Source organism: Ambystoma mexicanum, chromosome 8 (assembly GCF_040938575.1).
Source record: "Ambystoma mexicanum isolate Mex_15411 chromosome 8, UKY_AmexF1_1, whole genome shotgun sequence".
NCBI classification, from domain to species: Eukaryota; Metazoa; Chordata; class Amphibia; order Caudata; family Ambystomatidae; genus Ambystoma; species Ambystoma mexicanum.
The window spans coordinates 1,560,021,306-1,560,038,173 of record NC_090929.1 but is presented as its reverse complement, the minus strand read 5'-3'; the positions used below and the strand labels follow the sequence as shown (position 1 = coordinate 1,560,038,173).

General features: G+C 50.8%; 1 protein-coding gene across 2 annotated transcripts in view; it reads right to left on the bottom strand.

Moving 5' to 3' along the window:
* The window catches only part of ADD3 (adducin 3), a 1,740,558-nt gene that overhangs the window by 1,255,082 nt on the left and 468,608 nt on the right, over window positions 1–16,868 (bottom strand). For both annotated transcript variants that reach the window (XM_069611763.1, XM_069611762.1), the window contains exon 3: window positions 13,218–13,290. The gene's annotated coding sequence lies outside the window, so the exon portion shown is untranslated. The remainder of the gene's footprint in view (window positions 1–13,217; window positions 13,291–16,868) is intronic.

The following is a 16,868-nucleotide window of genomic DNA, read 5'->3' as shown; positions in this document are numbered from 1 at the left end:
GGCCCCCACTCATGTCTCCCACCACCCCCACCCCCAGCATTGCGGGGCACCTGCCAGCAGGCCCCCACCCATGTCTCCCACCACCCCCACCCCCAGCATTGCGGGGCACCCTCCACCAGGCCCTCGCCCATGTCCCATCCATGCCCCCCTGCACCTGGGTCCCAACAATCCCCAATCATGTCCGTAATGTCCATCCTCCCCTGCCAAAAGCCCCAACCAACTATCACATCCACCCACATATCAAAGGCAATTACATGTTACACACCCAATGTAAATAATGCAAATGAACACATGTCTGTCACACACAATGGCTGCAAGTGAATGTTAAAACACCCAACATGACATGCATGAAAGCAATGAGATGATACGACACATTGAAGGATGAAAATAAAACTGTACTGAAAATCAACTTGAATGGAAATGAAATGAGAAAAACCACAAAGCAAAACAACCAAAAGAAGATGAATGTCCATGAAAAAAATCCAAAAAATAAAAAAATCCATTGAAGAACTATTTACAAGATAATCCCGGGTCCATGAGCCCAACCAAATGAAACCTAACTATGACAACTAACTAAAAACTGAACTATATACAAAAATGTGGCGCATTGTCCAATCGCAACCAAATAAAAAAAAAATTAAAGGAAACCTAACACTAACTATATAACTATATACAAAGGCAGCGGGCTAGTCCGACGGCTCACTGGTTGTTGTCATGGGCCAGGGCATCATTGAACTCCCGTTCAATGGCTTGGAGGCGGGCATGTTCCCTGGCCCCGAGGTCCCGCAGGGATAATGCAGTGACCAGCTCCAACTCCCTGCGAAGACCCTCGAGGCACTCAGCCCGCCTCAGCGCCCTCCGCATGGAGTCCTCCGCCCTAACCATTGTGAGCCGTTCCTCCTCTGCCCGCTGCCGCTCCGCACCTATCTGCTGGCACAACCGCTCCCACACGGAAGCCACTCCCATTCCAAGGTTCTCCTGCCCTCCGGCCGATGCCTGCACCCCTGATGTTGATGGCCCCGGGCCATGATGCCTCCCACGTTGAGCCTGCTGCTGCCTCCGACGCAACTGCCTGTGCCAGCACGACGGCATCCAGGCTGATGGAAACCACCGACGCCGTTGTGCACGTGCCCTGCCCGATGATGCCGTCACATCCTCCATCTGCTGGGGTCCAGTTGCTGTGGTGTCCACCCCTGCTGGACCTCTGACTCCCGACTGTGGCAGGGATGGGATCCCCACCGAGCTGGCTGCATTGGTCAGGGCAGGTCCACAGGAGGCCCTGGTGGCATCTGGGCCGGAAGACGGCAAGGAGAACGACTGGCGTATAGTCTCCACAGAGGAGGAGAGGGCCGCCAGATTGGCCGACACATGCAGGAAACCCCCGAACATGGACGATCCCAATTGGGCCACGTCGGCACGGTGCTCTTTGTGATGACGTGCGTGCTCCTCCTGGGAAGCACGCATGGCATCACGAATCACAGCCGTGCGCATCGCGAGCCCAATCAGGACCTTCTCTATACGGCCAGGGGTCCCCTCGTCCGCAGGTGGAGGGGAGTCAGATGACATGGACATCCCCTCTACCTGCGGACGGGCCTGGGACGGGGCATCCCTGCTGGTGCATGGTGGTGCACCCACAGGGTCAGGGACAGCGACATGCACAGGCCCCTCCACGGTGACCTGTGCTGCCTCCTGCCCCTGCCCCTGGACTGCACCACTTGCACCAGCAGGGATGCCCCCACCAGGCCCCATGTGCGCCTCAGTGGCGGCCTCCTCCTCCTCTGTGGAAACCGCCAACCTGGATGGCTCCTCACCGTCTACCGCCGTAGCAGGCCTCTGTGGGGGCTCACCCACCCCTTCCGCTGCAGCCGTGGGGGCATCCCCGCCGCCTTGCTCCACAGCGCCATCTCCGCTCTCTTCTTCACTAGCCGCTGCGTAGAGGGAGACATAGAACACAAGCATCAGGGTACTGTACAATGGTCCCCTAGACAGGAAGCAATAGCAGATGAGTGCCACTGTCAAAGTACACTTCCATCATGTCACTCCACAACACATGTGTCAGTCCAGGCAAAACACACACAGTGACAGTCATGGTGCATGCCATGGACATTTCCATACATGTCCAATGGACTCTCGAAACATACAATGTAATGGTACTCACATGCATCATGGGTCATGCCTATCACATGCACACACTTCACCTCAGTCACATCCATATGGCCCCGTACACCCCAATCACAGTGCATACAAGGATGACTAGGCTGCATCAGTGAATCTGTAAATTGTCACAGACATGTGTCATGCATCCATGGCATTCACAAGTCACAGACACGCAGGTCAGGCACACAGACATGGATACCATATATGTACCTGGCATCAGCACCCATCCCTCACCCCCACCCATGTCCAGGAACAGAGACTGCCATGCTCTCATGTGTGCAATCTGCATAGGGCTCCCCATGTCGCATTTAAACACATGCAACAACCGTGCGGTTCACACATTACTGGTCGCACATGCATTACCATGATGTCCCTGCACACATACATGCGTACATGGCCTATGTCACACATGCAGGCAAGTATCAGACAACCAGCACACTGCAACATGCCCTGTCTCACACAGCAATGCTTGGCCACTTACCGCTCAACTCCAGACGGGTCTCCCTCTCAAGGACCTGGGCGTGGAGCGCTGGGTGTACGCGTTCCAGGACCCTCATCTGGATGGAACTCATGCGGCCCCGGCCCCCCTCCACGAGGCGCCGGGCCTTTATGAGGGTCCTGGACCTCAAGTCCTCCCAGCGCTTCTTGACCTTCTGGAGGGTGCGGGTTGCCACCCCCTCCGCGTTGATGGCAACCACACAGTCGGCCCAGATCCTCTCCCGTCCTTCCTTGTTGGCACGGGACGATCCAAAGAGGGCATCATACTGCCCCAGGACTTGCTCCACCAGGACACCAACTTCGGTGGCAGTGAAGCTGGTGCCCCTCTGCCCCTCTGGCCGGGGGTTGCCACTGGTGCCAGATGTTGATGTGCCCGACATGGCAACCCCAGGGGCAGGAGTGGGTGGGCAACTGGGTCCTGGGGCTGGGCTGTGGAGCGATGTTATCCGAGTCGGGAGTCTTCTGTTCCAGCAGGGGTGGACACAGCAACTGGACCCCTGCAGATGGCTGATGTGCAGGCACCAAATGGCAGGGCACAGTGGCAGCAGGCAGGCAGGCAGGCAGGCAGCAGCAGATGGCACGTGGGAGGCTGCTCGGGGCACTGGGGGCAGTGATTCGGCCTTCTTTGCAGGAGCGTGGTCTTCCGTGTGTTTTCGCGTGGCCAGCTTGATACGGAGTGATTTGGCACGTGAAAATCCTGCACGTCAGCGTGAAATTCGAGGAAAGGGCCTTAGCGCGTAAGCGCGTCAGCACGCGTACGCGATTTCATTGGACCAAAGGTCCTTACAGCGTAAGCGCGTCTGTGGCGTTTCGCGCACGGGCGTTGCCCTGGCAGTGCTTGGAGATCCCGTGGGCCTTTACACTGCTCTGTACGTGCTTTTCGTGCGGTGCGTGTGTTTTCCATCCGTTGGGGTTCACACGCTATTACTTCACAGAGGGTGTTGGCTACGCGTTCTTCTACACGCAAGGCAGACGGTGAGTGGTACCCCGCTCCTCCCCAGGCCCGATCGCGTGATGGACTTCACCCGAACCCCTGGAAAACACGCACACGCTCCCCCAGGCCCGATCGCGTGTGAAAACACCCGCGAGCCCCTGAAATACACGTACCCCGCTCCCCCAGGCCCGATCGCGTGTGAAAACATCCCGCGAGCCCCTGAAATACCCGCACGCAGCCCAATCGCGTGTGGAACTTCACGCACACCCCTGAAATACACGCACACGCTTCCCCAGGCCCGATCGCGTGTGTAAACACCCGCGAGCCCCTGGAATACATGTACCCCGCTCCCCCAGGCCCGATCGCGTGTGAATACACCCGCGAGCCCCTGGAAAACACGCGCCCAGGCCAATCGCGTGTGGAACTTCACGCGCACCCCTGAAATACACGCACACGCTCCCCCAGGCCAGATCGCGTGTAAAACTTCACGCGCACCCCTGAAATACACGCACACGCTACCCCAGGCCCGATCGCGTGTGTAAACACCCGCGAGCCCCTGAAATACACGTACCCCGCTCCCCCAGGCCCGATCGCGTGTTAAAACACCCGCAAGCCCCTGGAATACATGTACCCCGCTCCCCCAGGCCCGATCGCGTGTGAAAACACCCGCGAGCCCCTGAAATACCCGCACGCAGCCCAATCGCGTGTGGAACTTCACGCGCACCCCTGAAATACACGCACACGCTTCCCCAGGCCCGATCGCGTGTGTAAACACCCGCGAGCCCCTGGAATACGCGTACCCCGCTCCCCCAGGCCCGATCGCGTGTGAAAACACCCGCGAGCCCCTGAAATACACGCGCCCAGGCCAATCGCGTGTGAGAAACTTCTCGCGCACCCCTGAAATACACGCGCCCAGGCCAATCGCGTGTGGAACTTCACACACACCCCTGAAATACACGCACACGCTCCCCCAGGCCCGATCGCGTGTGGGCCTTCTCGCGCGTGTAGGACTTTGGCGCACATTTTTTTCCTGCGCAGGGACGCTACCGCCTGCTTTCGTGTGGCGGACATGTATGGGCCTGTGCGCGTCTTTGGCCGTGCGCTGTTTTTCCCTATTCGATTCCATGAATACATGTTGTAGGCGAGCGTGTGGGCGTTCTGCGCACTTGCCTCCTGTACTTCCCCCGTGACGCCCACATTGTCACGAGTTGTTCCCCATTCTGCGTGTGACGCCCTGTGTTACGCCTACTTTTGTTATGTGCGCCGCGCTATGTGCGAATTCGCTGTGGCCTTATCGCACGGCGTTCGTTGACCTGTGCGCCAGCGTGCGCCAGCGTGCGCCGCGCACTTTCTCAGCGCACATCCCACATTTCGCGCGTGCACGGACTTCCATGAATTGATGTGCGATGTTTTCTGTGGGATAATCGCACTTGCACTGCGATTTTCGCTGTTTCTCTGCGAATCGCACGTTTTCGCACGCGTGCGCCGTTTTTTCGTCGCACGTTGATTCCATGAATCGGCCTGTAAGAGTGGGGAGGGCAGGAGAAAGGGAGAGAATTGGAGGCAAGTGAGTGAGCCATGGGGAGTAGAGGAGCAGCCGTGTAAAAGCAAATGGTGTGTGACGTGGGTAAACGAGGCAGGGAAACAATGAGTGAAGGAAGGAAGGTGAGTATGTGACTAGCATCAAAATAAGAAAGGGAGCAGGATCTTTATGACAAAGAACCTTTGGCAGAAATGCAGAAAGAAAAAGGCAGGAGGATTAAGGGAATGAGGCAAGAGCAGGGGACGACAGTGTTAATAAAAACCGAAGGAAAGAGTGGGATAGTAGAGAGGAAATTGGCAGTGAGGAAAAAGGGGGGGGGGCAAAAAGAATGCTGTATGGGGGAAAAGGGAAGCAGGGGCAAAGGAGTAAAAGTGCAGCATATGTTATGCGAGGTGGTCAGGTGATTGCCCTAGCTGCCCACCTATACGCATTTACAACTTCAATGGATACATAAACAAGAAACAATTAAAATGGAACCACTTAGAAAAGGTTGTATTGAAATGGGCCAAAATGATCTACATAGTTGATGAAAATCCCCTTTGTGTGAGTTCTCCATGTTCACCTCATACCAAGGTGACAGCTAAACAAGCTCAGATCAATCCCAAAGTTGGGGAACAGTGCTGGGTGTGTCTTTTGGATGGCCAGACATCTCACATTTTGTGGGACTGTCCCAATTTCAGCTCGGGACAGGAATAAACCCTGACTTTTCTCCTTTGAAGCAGGATCAGCTGTCCAAAGTCTTCCCAGCTCACACTTTTCGTTTGACAGTTAAAAGTAATGGGAAGCACAGCACCTTTCCCACTGTTCCCCACAGCAACCCCAGGTTCAGCTTTGTGTCAACCTCATTTCAATAAACCGATTAGAGGTTGATGACCCAGACACAGGGGAGTCTGGTAAGGACTACTGTCCCTTAAAAGTTGTGATTGGTGGGTGATAATAAATGTGAGGGGAGTATAACGCTGCATGCTGTGCAAAATAATGACTCAAGCAGATTACCTAATATTGCATTCTCTTTCACTGTGAATACCTTTTGTAAAGCCAAAATTATAATGTTTTTAAGTCCACATTCCTTGCAGGCCCCTACTGCAATCGTGCATCCAAGGTGGTGAAAATAAAGAAATACATGTATTTTTGCTTGACGTATTTCTATAACAATGTATGTAATGTCAGGTTGGTTTCTTATGTGATTTGTGTACTTTTAAAGGCATTGAGGGAAAAAAAGAATTCTTCGTTTTTGGAAACCTAAACCTTAAAAAATATTTTTGGGACCTGTCACTGGGAAGATACGTAGTCAAGTGATTAAAACACAGCCTGCGTCCAAATACTGATTTCACTAGTTTAACAAAATGCGTGATCCTGGACAAATCATTAAATGTCACTGTGCTAGACTTGCTGACATTGGGTGTAAATGAAAGTGATTTAGTTTGCAATTTTGCTATGAAGAAAAACCCTCATGGTTTACTAAACTATTGAGTTGTTGCATATTAATAATAGTGAACATGTATATATTGCACAGCACATTATTCTCTTTGCTTACACTTGAACACATCTTTTAATGTCTTTACTAATGGTGTCTGTTAGAGAGAATTCTCTTATAAGGCTAATTTCCCAAACCTAGTGAGTCCCCCAGCAGCTTTGCTGGATTTTTGGGGTTTGTTTTTCTCTCCTGCTTTCTCTCATGCCCACTCTTAGGCATGATTTGAGGTATGTCTTTGACTTGTTTTGTGCTTATGGCCCATGGGGATTTTACTCCATAGGGTATCATCTGTTTTAGTAAATGTGTTACACAGCACCCTCAATGCAGTAACACAGGGGTGTCATAGTGACCCCCAAACATACACTCCATACTCTGGGACTGACTACTGTCTCCTAGGGCAAGTAAAGTCACCATTGGCTTTATTAGTCCTAAATTGTGAACAGAACCAGTACAAACCATCATATTGTGGAAGTAATGGAAGGGGTTAATTAGATTACCCCTGGGTCTGTTTCCAAGGGAGCACTGTCCAGTCCCCCCTTGTTGAGTTTCTAGCTGGTGGCAGTGGTTACCACGCAAAATATTCCACCGGAATATTTCCTATGGGATTTTCCCATTCATTTTAAACGCACCACTTTTTTGGCGCATTGTAAAGATACCGCCGGTTTATTTAATTAATATAGAATCACCGGTTGGGTCTTTTTGCCAGAACTCTTTTGCAAAATGGCATACGTGTCCGTCTCTGTAACTCCAACCAAGGTCGGGCCCTTTGTTCCACTTTTTGGCGGGCTTCTCCACAGAAGCCCTCCAACTGGTGCCACTCTGTCTGGGATTCCCAGGTTGTGTGGGTGGGGCAATTGGCACCCTGGACTGCGTTGCCTAAGCAACACAAGTCGCACTCTGTTCTGATTGGCCCAGTGGTGAGCCGCCCGGCTCACCACTTAGCATGTATGAGTGACAGCCAGGCTGTTGAATGGGGGGTTTTCTGCATAAAAGCAGAGCTTTTGGGACTGGAACTTCAGAAGTTACCACAGGACCTAAGAAATCCAAAGAGGGGAGAAGCTGAGCCATCTGCAACGACGACACCACCGGTGGAGCCCTGCTGCAACGACCTCACCACTTTCCCGACAACAAGAGAAGTTCTTCAGCTGCTAGAGTCTTCTCCCTCTGAGTTGGTGGGGACAACAAGTTCAACATTCGCCTTCCCGGATGCCCCTTGGTCGAATTGCCAGTGCCAAGCACCCCGGCAGCCGGATAGCCAAGCTTCAGTCCACTGGAACTGCGAATAAAAGGAGCGCACCTTTTAACCGAACAAACTCCGCGGCTGGTTTCATCCCTGGGCAATGCAACGACTCTAAGTTTCCTCTCAACGAGATCTTCTCTTCCCCTGGTCGAAACCACGAACTGCTCCCGCTGCCAGGAACAACTGCCACCGCTGGAGCTTCCTCACTTTTAAAAGTACTGTGTTCCGCCTGGCCTCCCTTTTTTCGGATCGCTAAAGGTGACCCTTAAATCCTTGGCTTTCCAACTGTGCTGCCCCCCAGACCTCCTAACTTTATCTTTCGCATCAAACCAACCTCTTTTGAACATTTTTGCAAAGACTTGAGTGCATTTTTAAACTGTGTGATCTTGGGCACATTCTGCCTTGCTCCATTTAAAGTGGCCCTGGCCTAGGATCTTTGGCTCTACAGTAGACTCTGCCTTCACTAACTTGCTCTGGTATTAGAAAAGTGTTGGGAACTGTTTATTTTCATGACCTGTCTTTTTCTCTCCCTCTAACTTAATTATTGGAGTGCCATCTGAGTTAAGCGCTCACATCTGTTTTTACAAATAGTGGTGTTCTAACCTAGACTTGTCTAATAATTATTAAGCGAGGTGTGTATACTTTATCTGACTGTGTTTGAACTTGCTTTGATTTAGAGTGCTTAGTGTATTTCCTAAAGTGTGTTTTAAATAAATAATTATATACTTTTGATACCAAGCTCTGGTCAGTGTTTGTTCGCTCCACTGTGTTTTTGGCCCTATTGTGTATGCTCTGTATACTGCTCTACTCATCTTGAGAGAAGTCTGACTGCTCAGCCACAGCTACCAGTTAAATCTGGGTGGTGCGGACTGCTATCAATTGGGTTTACTGCTTACTCCTGTAGTCTTAATCGTTTTGCAGTGTTCCCCAAGGGAACTGCAGAGGATTCTGCCTAACAGTGTCCTAGAGTACTGAAGACTGATATCAACGCTGGTAATGTTACTTACTGTGATGGACATATCAGTGCCTTGTATGCAAGCAACATGTCTTACTTTCATGGCATTAAATGTGTACTTTGCCTTGTGTGCATGTTACAAGCTGCCCCTTGCTGGCGGCTGTCACCATAACTGAAGACATCAAATGTGTGCTTTGCAGCAGGTTACAGAGTACTTTTGATAGCACCTAGCATCCAGCAGTGTTATCATCATCATCTCTTTGTCTTTTACTCTGGTTGGATCAGCGTTAGTACCTTGATGACAGAGCAATTACTAACTTTTCAGTGGCAGTTTAGTGTTTCAGTTCCCCTCTGGCTGCCTGCCCAGTGAGATTAAAGAGCATTCCTTTGTATCCATTCTGATTTAAGCAAACCAAGGGTGCCACAAACTGTGTACACCCCCTAACTACAGGCAAGGGGGGACCCAATCATACTGTAATGGGCCCCCTTCAGCCCCAAAAAATGTCTAGCCGAACCCTGTGAGCGTGCACAGAGTGCTCTTTGTTATTTTGCTGTGCCTGACTGCCGGCAAGGAGGGAGGAGGGCGGGCGTGTGTGCGTTGTGGCTGTTGTGAAGAAGTTGGAAAGGTGTCAGACCAGGACACAGCAGGGCCAGGTCGTCCTTTGTCCGTCATCCGAGTTCTAAACCCGCCTCTGTCAGTGAGTCCCAGTGTGGCAGCCGATGTCCAGGTAGGAAGCAGCACTTTCTCAGGGGCCTGGATAAAGGTTGGCAAAACCATATGAGGAAATGGCCCAGGCCCAAATTAGGATACACATTGGGGGGGGGGGACCAGTGCCCCACAAGGCAGGGACATTTCAATAGCACACCCTGGAAGACCGGAATTGTGGCACCAGGACACACAAGCTGTGAGGGGAAGAGGAAACACAATAAGCTACCATACAAAGAATGCACTCTTCCTTTGGTCACTTCCCCGTGAAATGAGGCCAGGTCTGGCAAGAGTCGCCACATGTTTACAGGTGAGGCGGCACCTGGAAGCCAAGGCCAGCACCTGTCATCGCTGCCGGCAGTGGAGAGGCAGATCTGCTCAATGCTGAGGCTTGTTGATAACCCAGGAACAGTTACACTTACTCTTGGAGTTCTTCCAGGTTGCATCCTGGAAAATAAACCTCATGCAGACTGGTTCCATTCACCAGAAGTCTCTTGAAGTAGGTATTGTAAAAATGGAAACGTCTCTGTCGCTGGGAGCACTCTTTTTATCTGGGGGTACTGGTGTTCAGGGGTCTGTCAGCGACGGGGCTAAGGAACGAGGCCCATTTTGAGATCAACTCTATCCTCAGCATCTTGTTACTCTTTTGTGGCCCCAACTTCCTGCATCACGGCCTGTTTCTCCCTTAATACTGCAAAGTAGGCTGGGGACTCCCAGAAGCGCTGCAGGGTGAACCGAGAGAGTGGATGGCATGTCTGCCCCCCGCCCCAAAGACCGGTGTCCCAGCCCCATCACGAAGAGCTTCAGGATCTGCTGGTCCACTGAGGTTGCCAGAGCCTGTCTAGAAAAAGCTGCTGTCCATCCCAGAGCTATCTCTGTGCCAAGGTACCACCCACTCAGGTCCCTAAGAGAGTGCCAACCTGACTATTGCTTCAAAGGACCCCATGATGATCAGGTATACATTTTCCACACTCTTCAAGCCCCCGCCCCTTTGACCATAGCCCCCAGTACACTCAGCAACATGCAGGTCCAGTGCACCTTCGCACTTCACATGATCCTCCACCTGTCCATCCACTCAATACCACCATTGTGGCTGGCAAGATAGCTCAGCAGGTTGAGCGCACGCTGCTGCGATGTGTGTGCGATCTGCAGTTCGCAGGTTCGAATCCCGGCAAGGCCAACTCAGCCTTTTATTGTTCTAAGGTTGATAAATGGGTACCAACTTCGGATGGGTGATATTGTATGCAAATATGTTCTATGTAAAGCGCCTGGGTGTACGCGGTATATACATGACACATCATTATGAATTCAACACTCTCATGTTGTCCTTTGTTGAGATTGCATCCCAGATGCCCTTCATGTGCAGCCTAATAATTGTTGCTCTCTTAAAGCAGATGGAAGCAGTGACCTCTCTATTCACATGAACCCTAGTAGCTCCACACTTAACGAATCCTTCCCAAAAACAAAGCTACGCAAAGGGTCACTCTGCTTAGCCATCACTGGGAAAGGCACTCACGCCGTGCTTCTAGCTGAAAACCACTCTATTAAGTAGCAAACACACCACTGTTTATAAAGAGGTGCACAGGGAACTCCAGCGGTTATCAGGTAACCCACAGCCTTAAAGGCTTCCTCTATTTCTAGGTGAGGGATGACGGGTGTCAGTGCTCGAAAGAAACAAACATGGAGGCTGTGTTTCATGAGAAAGCAAGTGTCTGCACACAAAGTAAAACGCCGGCACACGCATAGAAACGCCAGTCAAGCACGTTTACTTTGGAAGTGTTGGTGTGAAATTCAAGTCCATGCTGTATCTATGACAAGATTCGTTTGCTCAATTTTTAGCACTCGAATCTGATTAGTTTGTGAATGAGCTGGCCCTGACGAAGGAACAGTGTTCCGAAATGCATTGGCCAATTGTTTGAGCTCACCCTGCACATCTGCTTTTTCTAAGATGTACAATTACTTAAATTGATGACGAAAATCAAGTATTAAACTATCATTTTTTGCAGTAAACTGACAGAAGTTAATTATTTTGTGCTTTGAACCACATTGAATCTATACACCACGAGTGGTGTTTGGGAGTGCAGCCCGCACCGCTGGCTTAACGGCCTTGGTCCTTACCCCCGGTTCCTCTATTTCTATGCCATTGTCTTCAACCAGCTTTGTAAACAAACATTTGGCAACCACTTGGTTAAGTTGTTCTCCAGAAAAAACCCAGCCCATTTTGCAATGGAGTCGTTGCATAATGTGGGATTCATCTAATCAGCTAATGTAGGCCAAAGTATATGCTGTGGTGTTAGTAACCTGTTCCACAAGCTACACCTGGAGGCTCCGGGCCCTCACCTCCTGGTGTTGCCCATGGAGCGGGTTACTAACGCCATTAGCACCCTAGGTTACCATAGCGGTAACCCAGGGTGCTGATAGCGGGGTCTTTTCTATGAATGAACAGGACGCCTCGTGCCCCGTTCATTCATAGAAATGACAGTTCAAAGATGGCCACCACAGAGATGGAAGGCGGGGCTCTTTACAGAGCCCCTCTTCCATTTCTGTAGCCGCCTGCAAAGGGAGACGATACTAAGCAGCGGCGGCGGCAGGCCTTCCTCTGAGATAGGAGACACACTTTACCTAACTCTGACACTTGGATTTCTTAGGGGCAATAACATTGTGTAACAGATGCACGCATGTTTGTTGTGGCATGTGTGTGCTCAGCCTCACCTCACAGTGCTGCACACATCGCTAGAGAAGCATAACCATTGTTCAGCAACGCTTGCATGCAGAAGCGTGACCGCCAGCAGGCTCCTTGTGCTTCCCCTACGGGCCCAGAAAAGTGCAACGTCTAACAATGAGCACCCATACCAGTGTCTCGCCGGCTGCTCTGCTACAGTCAACTACCCTCAGAAAATCTAACCCAAAGTGCTACTCTCAAGGCCAACGTGGCCCATAGACCATTAATTCTGCACTGACTAATGGAGAGCAAGACTCGCTGGACATGCTAGATAGCTGGTAGTAGGCCGGAACCCGCCTGGACAATGCTCTACTCCTGCCAGGTTAGGATCCCTCCAGCTTCCCTCTGTCCTTGCTGAGTCCACTGGACCGCATAGGACGCTTCTACTCGAGATGCCTTTGGGTGCCAGCTACAAGCCAACCCCACACAGTAGAATGTCTACTTCTCATCGGTTGCAAAGAGTTCAGGTGTAGCCGATATAAGTCACGCAACGAGAGGCTCTTGATGGTGGCCCATGTGTGGTGTGTTCGGACATTGAGAGAGCACATCCCATCCCTGCCATCACTAAAGCAGCATACACAAAGGTAGTGTAACTTATTGTTATCAGGTGAACACACAAGGAACAGTACTAAGTGCATGAGGAGTGTCCACAAACTCTGCTCCAAATTTCGACCATGAAATCCATCCCTTCATGCAAAGACTTCCATTGACCACCCTCACGCCATCAAGGATTTAAACTGAACATGACATGTATAACCCAATCCCATTAGTACATACTGCACCCGATGGGACCTAGACATGACCACTTCTTAAGCACAGTGGGTGCAAAGCCCTGCTCCATACATTTATCTATTTCCAATAATCTTTCCAAAATTAAACAGTGATTCAGGCTATTTTCATGTGCATGTTAATGACTTGTCATGCAGAAAGCAGGGTTGTCTCAAAAAAAAGATTTAACATGGAACCCGATTGTTGTCTTACTCACCTGAAGTGCACACAGGCGTCTTCCAATTTGAAGCAGCTTGCAGACGCTCTGGATTCTGAATGTGTAGGTTATCCTTTGGAGAACGGATGACAAAAAAAGAGGTCCATTTTCAAAACGTGCGGTGCGAATGTCAAATTTCTACATTTGGCAAAGCTGATCAAATTGCTACTTAATTCGAGATGCGTTTGACATTCAAATATGTTGGCACCAAAAAGTAAGACCATTTAAATATTTATGAAGAGTTGTGTCTGCCATTATCATGGCCTTCAGCTGTGTTGAGTTTGGTGGGGGAAGGTCTTCTGCGTGTTGTGGGTTCCCCGGGGTCCGTGCTTGTGTAGGCGGTCACCTCAAGCGCTCTTTGATCCTCTGCAGAGAGTCCTGGGCCTATTGGGGGCTTCTCTATAGAAGGGATGACCTGGGACCATGGGGTAAAGCCCCACAGTGCCGTACAAGATCTTGCAAATACTGATAGTTGTTTTAGAACAGATAAGCAAATGAATGAAATCCTGTTTTTGATAATAGACAATTTTCAAGAACAATCCGTATTTTGATAAAAAGAATATCATTCTTAATTAGGAGACAAAATGGGAAGTGTCCAATGCATTGCGGACCTAGAAAAGTCCTTCGTCAGGGAATACATTCACCTCCTTTTACAGACATCTGTCCTCCCATTTCACAATTAAAACACACGACTTCCTGTCCTCACTCTCCTCCACCCCTATCTCGACTGCCCTTCTGCTCTCCTGCTTCCCTTGGCCACTCTCGCTCCCCCATCTACACTCTCTTCCTTCTTGCCGACAGCACCTGATGATGTCTCTACAGTTGTCCACAATATGAAGTTCTCATTCAAACAGGTGCTCCCCATCTCTTCTAGAACCATAAAGGACAACATCTCCTCTCTCGCCCCAGCTCTTGCTGATTTCTGTAACCAATCTTTCACCACTGGCTCTTTCCCTCTATTCCTCAACAATCCATCTGCTGATCCTTCCTGCCCGGCTAACTATTGCCCTATCTCTATCACCCCTTCCTGAGCAAACTCCTGGAGAAGTTGGGCTTCCCCCAACTGATCCATTGCACTGAACCTGCGGGTTGCTGGAAACCGCCCTCCTGCACACCTGTGAAGATCTGCTGTCCTCATTCTCCTTGATCTCTCCTCAGCCTTTGACACAGTCAAGCATTCTATCCTCATAAACCGGCTCCATGATACCCTCGGCATCATGGACCAGGCACTGGACTGGCTGACCTCGTTCAGAACAAACCGTCCTTCCCAGGTACAACTGGGCCCTTTCTCCTTCACCACCTCATTCTCTACCTGCAGCGTTCCCCAGGGCTCTATCCTATCGCTGTGGCTTTTCAATATCTACCTCGCCCCTCTTGCCCACCATTTCTCCTCCTTCTCTCCTTATTTCCAGTGTTATGCAAATGACACACAGCTTTTCTTCAAGCTTCCCTCTAGTACCTCCTCTCGCTCCTCTCTTATTCCTGATTGTCTGCCTCCTATTCAGGCATGGTGCACGGCTAATGATCTCTGTCTTAATGCCAGTAAGACTGAGATCCTTCTTATTGGAACACCTGTGCCATGTTTCCTTCCTGCACTCTAGCAGCCCTCCTTGGCGCCCTCTACCCTCACCGTCTAGTGAGGCCAAAAATCTTGGGGTTATCTTCTACTCCTCTCTCTCCTTCACCCCTCACATCTTGGACCTTGTCACGAAGACCAACTTTCAGCTTCACCTCCTTAGAGGCATTCTCCCTTTCCTCACCTTTCCCCAGAAGCTCAATGTCTCAAGAAGTCTGGTCCTCTCTAGGCTGGACTACTGCAACAGCCTCTTCTTCAATCTTCCCCTGTCCTCCATTCGCACTCTTCAACAGATCCAGGGCTGCAAGACTTATCCTTGGCCTCAAGCCCAGGGACCGTATCTCTCCAGCTCTAAAATCCCTCCACTGGCTCCCGGTACTCGCAAGGATCAAATTCAAGACCCTCTGCATCATCGACGAGGCTTTCTGTGGTCTAGGAACCTGCTATCTCAAACTTTCTCTCCCCAAATACCTCCCTGCTAGAGCCCTCCACTCTTCTAGTTGCAACTCTCTGCTGATCAAGCACTTCTCCAAGCAGAAAGTTGGAGGTAGGTCTCTCTCTTTGGCTGGTGCTTCCCTTTTGAACAGCTTCCCTGCCCTTCTCAGACTTGCGCCAGACCTCCTTAAGTTCCGGAAACTTCTCAAAACTCATCTTTTCTCTGCCTCTTTCCCTCTCTCCCTCCGCTGCTAATCTCCCCACTGCTGCTGAGACTGGCGGCCTGGTCCTCATGAGTCTTAGAGGTTACCAGCCCCTCTGCCCAGTCGACACCAGCCCCCATCCCTCTCAGCACTGCCCTCTGGCCCCAGCCAGGCGGTTGTGCATCCCCCTCCTTGGGACACCTATGCCCTCGCACTTAGCCAATGGCCTCCTATCCTGGCACCCCCTTGGCACGTCCCCTCCTGGGCTCCCACTAGCACTTGCCCCCCTTTCCCTCTCTGCTGCACTTCTCGTCACTGCACTTGCACGTTCCGAATGCCACAAGGCCTAGTAGGACTGCAATTCTTTAATGTATTGCTATTGTCTATCTACTCCCTTGTTCCCTCCCCTCTTCTGCCTTGTGGCGCCTGGAAACACTATTTGTTGTATAGGTGCCCACAAATACTCGATAAATACTAATAAATAAATCATCAATTTCGGATATGGAGGGAAATCTTCCATCTCTTCAAGTAATGGTTGCTCACATGTCAAAATACCCCTAATCACAGGTTATGGCCGGGTGGCAGCTGCCAAAATGGTTCAGGAGCATGTTGGCTATGTGCACTACTCTATAGACAGGTCATGTTTGTGACATTCCCCAACACCTGGGTGTGTACGTGGGAGCATTGTCTTGCCCAATGCCCTGTGTAGGTTTGGGTGGCAGAGACCAGATCTCTGAAAATTGCCTGGGAGTCCTGTGCCTGTTGCGGTTTCTTTATGCCCATATTTAGTAAGGATGGATGCCGGCGCAGGACTTTCTCCGACACACGTGTGATGTGGACTGTGACACGGTCCCTTCCATTACTCTGGGGACATCTAGTGGGGTAACAATGTGACCAGGGACCCCCCCCACACCCAAGCTAGTGAATGATGAACCCAAGGCCATTTAAGGACACTACTTGGGATCACTTAGTACCCGTCATTGGACAGAGGTCCATCCCACGCTGGTTAAAGATATCAGTGCTGTTTTAAGGCAGTGGTCTTCAAACTGTGGGGCTACCCCCGCAAGCGAGGCTCAAACGATGCCAGAGGGAGGCGCGAGTTCCTTAAAAAAGTGAGTACTGTGACTGCTTTTAATACAAAATACAAGCAGATATGGCATCTGGGGACGGGAGCTGCAACAGTATATTTACTTAAAGGGGGGGGGGCTAAATGCCATTGCTTTAAGGGCACTGAAAAGGGACTTGCAGCCTTGCACAACAAATTGTCTACCCTCGCTAAGACAGGCTTGGCTAAATGCGGAGTTCGACCATCCAAGAACATATGGAGACCACTCTGAAACACTGCCGACACTCACCGGTGGTCCTGCTATAAACAGGACTTTGCTGCAGGCAACATATACTGACACGCGTGTGGACACATGTTCACAGGAATTCAAA